At 37.5% G+C, this 8972-nt stretch overlaps 1 long non-coding RNA gene across 1 annotated transcript; it reads right to left on the reverse strand.

The window, feature by feature from the left end:
- Window positions 1–6673: 6673 nt before the first annotated feature.
- On the reverse strand, window positions 6674–7760 carry LOC115286713. Its single transcript, XR_003906229.1, has 3 exons — window positions 7517–7760; window positions 6864–6961; window positions 6674–6747 (listed from the first exon to the last, which is right to left on the reverse strand). It is a non-coding gene; the product is annotated as an uncharacterized LOC115286713 (long non-coding RNA).
- Between the last annotated feature and the right edge of the window lie 1212 nt (window positions 7761–8972).

The raw sequence follows: 8972 nt of genomic DNA on the forward strand, positions 1-8972 counted from the left end.
TATTATATAGATATATACTATGTAAATATATACATGGATTTATTATGTAATGATGCCCTCAGAGACTCTATAATGTTGTAAATGTTCACATGGTTTAGAGAAGAATTACCACCTCTCCAACATTTCTATTAAAAATTTTATATTTTTAATCTTTTGTTTTGTTTTCCCTTCCTTTATATTTTAGTAATTTTATATAGTAAGTGGACTTCAGCAGAAACCCAGGCTTTGCTTTTGGGAAGAATCATGCTACCGTAGAAAATACACAGACTTATCTGGGTGTTAGGTCTCAATTCTGCAAATTGCTGGCTTGAGCATATGACTTAACTCTCCTGATTCTCAACCTCCTCAGCAGGAATAGGGATTAAAATTCACATTTAAGAGAATGAAATGCTTCTTCAGCATCTAGCCCAGTGTCTAGACTGCAGTGATGGTTCAGAAAATGGCCTCCCCTATTGCAAGGGTAACAGGAGGCCCCCTGCCACCCCGCCCAGGCCATAGAAAGTAGGGAAGGAGCCACTGTGGGTTCTGTCCCTGGCACAAGGTCAGAGAGGCCCCTGAGATTCTCCCCCAACAGGCCCTGGAGCCCTTCCTCACAGCCAGGAGGAGAGCAGAGAAATGAGTAGGAAGGTGCTTTGGAAGGCAAGGTTCTCTATGCACCCCAGGTATTATCCCTAAGTAAATGGCTAAGCTCTCAATGTCCACTTAGTCTCCTAAACCCTCAGTCCTGCAAGATTTCCTAGCACTGGATACTTATTGATAGACCAAGGATTCTTCTATTCTTAGTTTTACCTCTGCCTCAGGCCATACCCATTTTTACCTCTTCTCATCATTTGGGAACTACTTGTTCCCTGATCCTCAAACAGGGCTCTCCTTTGGTACTGTGGTTCCTAGCCACAAGAGGATGGGAAGATGGATGACACTGAAAAGCAAGAAAGGAACTTCCCCAGAATCTTCTATCAACTCCCTATGAAGGGGTGGGGGTCGCTCAGACTTCTCAGCTTCTCTTCCTTTCCTCATCTTTGCCCTGCCAGACCTGTAGTGTTCCAGCCTCATCCAGCTGGCCAGCCCCTAGCCACCCTTCCAGAGATAGCTCAGGCTGTGTGACCTGACACTTTCTGAGTGGATTATGTTCCTCCTCTGGGTTATCTCCTCACCATTTCTTTGCTCTCCTTCTAGAACATGAGCTGCTTTGAGGACATTGCCTGTGACCTTGGCCTCTGTCATCTCAGGACCAGGTACAATAGCTAGTGTCTGATAAACACCTATTGTACTGGCAGAAACCCAAATGAGTACAGACTGCAAGGCGCAGAACTTCTCTTGGGATATTCAGTTATATTTAATTTCCAGTGTCAGGAAAGTGCGTGGAATATATAGTATATACTTCATATCTTTCAAAAAATAAATGAAAACAAAACCAAAATTTCATCAGAAGCAACTTCTTTCAAATTTATTTAATGGCTTTATTGAGATACAGTACATATACCATAGAAGCCATCTAACTAAAGTGTATAATTAATTTTTATCATTTATTAACAGATATGTGCAGCGATCATCACCACAGTCCATTTCAGAATATAGTATCACCTCTAAAATGTATTCTTTTCCTTTTAGCTATCAGCCTCTTTCCCTATTCTCATCCTTTGACCATAAAGCACCCCTAATTTACTTTCCATCTCTACAGATTTATCTGCTCTAAAAATTTCATATAAATGGAGTAATATTGTATATGTATCTTCTTATGACTGGCTTCTTGCATGTAGATAATATTTTCAAGGTTATTCCAGGTAGTATGTGTCAGCACTTCATTCCTTTCATGGTTGAGTAATATTCCATGGTATGGATACACCACATCTTGTTTTTTCCATCCATCAGTTATAGACATTGGAGATATCCAATTACAGGCTTTTGGGTGAACATATACATTCATTTCTCTTGTGTATGTACCCAGGCTTGGCATTGCTGGATCATGTCCACACTTTGCATTTAACTCTTTGAGAAACTGTCAACCTTTTTTCAAGGAAGCTGCAACATGGAACATCAGGAGTGTATGAAGATGAAGATTTCTTCACATCTTCATTAACACCTGTTGACTTTTTGATTCTAGCCATCCTGAAGGGTATGAAGTGGTATCCTACTGTGGTTTTTATTTGGCATTTCTATGATCACAGAGAATGTCATGTATCTTTTTATATACTTTTTAGCTGTGTGTGTGTGTGTGTGTGTGTAAATATATGTGTATATGTATATGGTCTTCTTTGGAAAAAATGTCTATTCAAAATACTTTGCCTATTTTTATTGAGTTCTAAAAGTCATTTATATATTCTGCATATTAATTATTGCAAATATTTTCTCTCATTAGGTGGTTGTCTTAGTGACCTTTGAAGCAAAAATGTTTTTAATTTTGATGAAGTCCAGTCTACTTATACTTTCTTTCATTGCTTGTGATTTTGATATCATATTGAAGAATCCTTTTGCAGATGCAAGTGAAAATGTACTCCTATGTTTTTATCTAAGAGTTGTATAGTTTTACCTCTTACATTTGTTTTAGGTTTGGTTTTTTTTTTTTTTTTACTCATTTTGAGTTAATTGTCAAAAGAAATCTTTCAGGTAAGCTTAAAAAATACAACCACCCAACAACATTCACTGAGCACTCATTATATGATAGACCATGAGCTCAGCATTGTGGACACAGAATTGACTAGAACAGTTCTGCCCTGTATATACTGGCTGAAAGTCCCTTTCCTCTCACTGTGGTGTAGAGATCAACAGTTTTGCCACCTCCTGGGAATGTGCTGGAAATGCAGGATCACATGCTGCATTCCAGGCCTACTAACAAAGGATATGCACTGTCAGGGAGCACAGGGGACTTGGGTGCACAGGAATGTATGAGAAGCCTGGGAAAGAATCTGTGCATAAGAGACCCCAAAAGAAGGGCACAGTTCAAGAGATTGAGCTCCACATCAGGCCCTACACTGACAGTGCAGAGCCTGCTTGGGACTCTCTCTTTCCTTCTCTCTCTGCCCTTTCCATGCTCATGCTCTGGTTTTCTCTGTCTCTCAATAATAAATGTTAAAAAATTAAAAAAAATACATAAGACAATGTTAAGATGAATAAATTGGCTTTAAATAGTGTTTATTTCTCTTCCTGGGACTCTAATGAAGACATGATCTATTTTGGGAGTTTTGAGTAGCCACAGTCTGCTGCTTCAACATAAAATCCACCATTTATATAAACAATTCTCTTAATGCCAGAAACTCTAATTTACTTTAGATTTATATTAGCACACAGATGAGAAAAAAAATTTAATTGCCAAGCCAACTATAAAAATTCCTATTTAGTAGACGTGGTAAAAAGTATCAAAATAGCTTAACCAGTATTCAGAAACTCAACCTATATTTCCTATGCATACAACTCTGAACATTCTAAAGCCATGATGTAGAATAAGATACATGCCATGTGTTTATGCACACACATACAAACACACACGTACAAACACACATGTACAAACACACACGTACACGCCAAAATGGAACCGGCCTCTGAAGAACAGGGATGACGTCCTAGAGGTCTTCGCTGAAGAAACAGAGTTCTAATTACTGCCCCAACCCACAATGACTGAATATGATTGGCAGATGAGTATGATGTTCACCATCCCATCTGCCCTTCCCTCACCCATCTACCATATAACTGAAGCTCTTACTTGAATAGAAATTGCTTAAGTTCCCTTCCACTACCAAGTCTCTACTGAAAATGCCTGGAACAACCGGTCTAGGAGAAGAATAACAGTTTTTATAAACAACAGAAAAGAGACGATCAGCCTTGGGTGGGGGCAGGAAATGTTATTCATCTGTATTCCACCTGTTTTATTATTACTTGGGAAAACATAATGTTTCTGATCTCTTTATGGCTGTTTCAAACCCTTAGATATTTTTTTATCTCTTTATTACTTAAATCTTATTAGATATAACATTATTTCTATCACTGGGTTTTACACACACACACACACACACACACACACACACACACACACACACTCATCAAGAAGTCCGATTAAGAAAAAACAACAGAACCTTTTTGTATCAATCTTTCTACTTTCTGTGACATTTCTTATTCCATCTCACATTGCAGTCTTTGTTACTTTGGAAACCAAAACTTTGTAAATTTTCACCAAGGAAGAAAAGGGTAAATCGTTTATCCCTACATCTTTAATTATTAATTTCTTACCTCACATAAATTGTAACATCACACAGAACAGAAAAACACAATACAAATCTCAGATGAGAGAAGTTGCAATAAAGTTCATACCAACTACTTCTGGAAAATAGAAAGTTTGTTTACCTTTTATTAATCAGCCTGTTATATTTATAAAGGTCATATCATCAGAGGAAGTCCCAGAAGTTAATGAATATTTCCTGAGTTGTTTTCTAACTTTTTAGCACTCTAATCCCTTCAAGTTTGTGTTGATCTTTATTGAACCCAGCCAATCTCACCTTTCAATGCCAGCTTAATAATAATTAATGAATATTCATTCCATTCTTCAAACATTTGTGAGCACATACATTTATACCAGATCATGGGCTCAAAAACAGCCTTGCTGCATTCATGCAGTTCATCCTCTTGACTGAGACAAAGAAAAAGATACCTGATCATAAGAGAGCAAAAATTATAAGTTAAAAGCAAACTTGAAGGGAGGCTCAGGGAAGAACAAACCTTGCCCTGCCTGAATCAGGACTCGGAAGAGTGAGAACCTTACAGAAGAAAAGAGTATTTCTAACTCATTTGTGCCTGTTGTCTAAAACATCGTCGTTACTGAGAGGGGGTTATTAAAATCTGCAACTAGTTGTTGAATTGTCCCTTTCTCCAATTCTGTCTGTTTTTGTTTCATGCCTTTTGTGACTTTGCTTTGAGGTACATATATATTTACATTGTCACATCTTCTTGAATATTGACAGATGCATCACTCTAAATACAACCCTTTGTCTCTAATAATAAGTTTCATCTTGAGGCCATTTTTTCTTTTTTGATATCTATATAGTCATTATACTCTCCTTTGTGTATGTTTACATGGAATAGCTTCCTTCCCTCTTTTTACTTTCCATTTGCTTTTAAATCTACAGTGTGTTTATCTGTAGACAGCATATACTTTAGATCAAGTCTTGTTTTCTGTTTTTATCTATTCTTGGGATGATTAATGTATTTACATTTAATGTAATTACTGACAAAGTAAGACTTACATCTGCCACTCAGTTAGCTATTTGTTTTCTGTGTGTCAGATGTCTTATCTGTTGTTATTTCTCTTGAATTGCTGTCTTTTTTCATGTTAAATAACAGTACCTATTGCATTCTTTTAATTACCCTGTCATTCTTTGATTTGACTTTGTTGTTTAATTATTTTCTTCATGGTTACCCTGGGGGTTACAATTAACATCTTAATTTATAATAATCTAGTTTGAATGAATACCAACAGAATTTTAATAGTACATAAAAACTTTGCTTCTATCTAGCTATATTTCTCCCAGATTTTTTTGTGCTGCTAGCACACAAATTGCATTTAATTCTTGTCGTTCATAGATTCCATCTTTTTAAATATCCTTACTTGCAAAAATATTTTCTAACACCCAATTTATTTATTTACTTTTTATTTGTTTACTTATCTATGTATCTATCATCTATGTATGTATCTGTCATCTACCTATCTATCATCTATCTATCTATCTATCTATCTATCTATCTATCTATCTACCTATCTATCTATCTACCTATCTATCTATCCATCTATCTAACACCAAAATACTAGTGGCACTGCTCTGGCCATTTAAGGACATGCACATAAATGGCAAAAAATTTTGAGTCACCCCATCTTTATTTCCCTGCATAGGCAGTGCTCTGTCTCCTTGTTTCAGCTCTCCTACAGAGTTGACTGAAGGGTGCAGGGAGCAGGGAGCAGTGCAGGACAGTGCAAAAGGATCTGGCCCCAGGCCCTGCTGAATGGGGTTTGAATCCTTACTCTGCCACCTACAAGTGGGAGCCTTCAGCCAGGTCACTTAACATTTTCTCTTTTGTAGAAGAAGGAAAACAGAATCTAACAGGATGTGTTATTTTTAGGATTTAAGATTATAGTTCATGTGATGGATTATATATATTTACATATGCCTAGACCATATATATGTGTGTACATATATATGTGTGTACATATATGTACACACACACACACACACACCTATATATATATGAATGTAGGTAACATTCCCTAGGAGCCTCTAAGTTAGAGCTCATAATGGTATTAGGAAACACATCTGTCATGAATAATGAGAATTCACTGCACATCTTTCCATGGCACGCCTGTGTCAGTCAGTGTTGTCCAATAGAGAATCAGCAGAACACAGTTATTTTTAAGAACCTGGTTCACATGACTGGATGTGGGCAAGTGAAGAATAGAGGACAGGCCATCCAACAGGCTGGAAACTCAAAAGGAGGTAAAGCTGTGTTCAGGAGTCCATACTCTATAGGTCAGACAAACAGGCAGCAAACAAAGACAGGATTTCTGGGACGGAATTTCTTCTTCCCCTGGGAAACCTCACTTTTTGCTCTTAAATAAGGCCTTCAAATTATCTGATGAGGCTTGTTCACATTGTATAAGATAATTTCCTTTATTTAAGTTCGACTGACTGTAGGATAGTACTTACATCTACAACGAAGCTTTGCAGGAACGTTTAGTCGTATTAGACCCAACAATGGGTGCCAAACCTAGTGAACACATAAAATTTAACCATCATGATTTATAATTACTGTATTACAGAATTTTCTTTTAAGGCAGAAAAGATAAGAGTTATAAAAATATATTCCCGTTGTCATATATTTACCTATACATCCACCTTTCTGAGTGTTCTTTACTTCTTTATGTCATGTTAAGTTGTGTCTGCTCTCTTTTCACTTTTTCCAGGACTCCCTTTACTATTTCCTGTAAGAAAGATTTGTCAGTGACACATTTTCTTCTTCTTCCTCTTCTTCCTCCTCCTCCCCTTCCTCCTCCCTCTCTTCTTTCTCCTTCTCTTCTTCCTCCTCTTGTAATCTCTCCTTCCTCCCCTTATCCTTCTTACTTGTTTTAAATCTAGGAATGCCTTAATTTGTTCATTATTTTTAAGAGAGTTTTAGTAGATCTAGAGGTGGTTGTGGATATTCCTTTTCTTTCGGTACATTGAATATATCATTCCACTGCCTTTTGGCTCCTCCTGTTTCCAATGAGAAACTATCTGATAATCTTACTGAGGATCCCTTGTACATGATCAGCCACATCTCTCTTGCTGCTTTAAAAATTCCCTCTTTATCTCTGTTTGTCAGCAGTTTCATTATTTTATGTCTAGGCATGTATCCTTTGAATTACCCCACTTGGAGTGTGTGGAAGTTCTCAGATGCATAGATTAGTGCTTTTCCTCAAACTTGGGAGGATATTTGGCACTTTTTAAAATTTAATATTTTTCTGGATTAGTCTCTCTCTTCTCTAACCAGAACTCACCTTATGTACGTGCTGGTACACTGGATGGTCCCACAGATATCTGAGGTTTGGATCATTTCTCTTCATTCTTTTTTTGCTGTTCTTTATCATGGATAATCTCAGTTTACGTATCTTCAAGTCCAGTGGTTTTCTTTTCACCTTGCTTAATTCTCCTACTGAGCTCCCTTAGTGGATTTTTCATTTCAGTTATTGTAGTTTTTAGCTCCGGAATTTCTATTTAGCTTATTTTTATAATTTCTACCTTTCTATTGATGTTCTCTATTTGATGTTAAAGTATAACATCTGAGATATGTTATACTTTATTTGTATTATTTTTATATAGATTCCTTTATTTATTTACATGCATTTAAAATGAGAGCTTTAAATCTTTGTCTTATAATTCCAATGCCTGGACTTCTTAAGGGGTATTTTCATTGATAGCTTTTTTAACTTTTTTTCCTGTACACTGACCATACAGGAAATCAATTTGAAAGGTACAATTCAAAAGTGCCTCTCTCTCCCTCTCTAGGTACGGGCGATACTTTTTTTCTTTCTTTGTTGAATACCTAACATTTCAAATAATATAATGTGGCAATGTTGAAATCAAATTCTCTTCACGCAGGTTTTGTTGCTGTTCCTAGTTGTGTTACTGTTATTTGCTTAGTGTTTTTTTCCTAACAAAACCTGTAAAGTCTGTATTTTTTGTCATGGATATATAATAAAGTCTCTGCCTGCTTATCTCAGAGTCAGCTAATGATTAGGCAAAACTGTCCTTGAATGCCTCGGGCTGACAAATCCAGTCTTTGTCCACAGGCTGCATGTGCAGGGGTGAGGCACTCCTTAAACCATGAGACAGACATTTGACAATTCTGCGTAAACTTACCCTGTACCCCTGTTGGTGCAGAGCCTCGAGGTTAGTGAAGTGGAGCGCAGAGCATCCTTGAGTGTCTTCTGATCATGTGGATAGCCCTGGGCAGGTGTATAGTCCTGTACATACACATGTCCTTATAGATTCCAAGGAACACACCAAATGTTTCCAAAGTCCTATCTGAATATCTCATTTGCAGCTTTTCCTTTTAAGCTCTTTGGGTAGCTATTGTTTGTTCAGGCTGTCACCTGCTGCCTAAGGCACCTGGAATATTAAACAATTGCCACTGATTTTTTTTTAAACAAATTCCCCAGGAAAAGGGCTGTTCACACTGGGGGAGTTGCAAGTTAGGTCATAGGAAAAGAGCCTTGAGAATGAGGCTTTGTCGCAGGCCTGCGGGATAGGGCAATAATGGCAATTCTTGGGGGTGGGGCATTGAAGGAGCCCCAGTCATTGTGCCCCCGTCATTGGCTGCCCTTCTGCTGGTTCCGCCATGATTGTTGGCTACTATCTTTTAGGGCTACCATGGAACTGGGGATGAGGGATAGAAGGAGCTCAGGATCAAATGCCATGAGGCTCACTATTGTTCCTGAGATTTAGCTATTTTTC

This window comes from Suricata suricatta, chromosome 3 (genome assembly GCF_006229205.1).
Source record: "Suricata suricatta isolate VVHF042 chromosome 3, meerkat_22Aug2017_6uvM2_HiC, whole genome shotgun sequence".
Lineage (NCBI taxonomy): Eukaryota > Metazoa > Chordata > Mammalia > Carnivora > Herpestidae > Suricata > Suricata suricatta.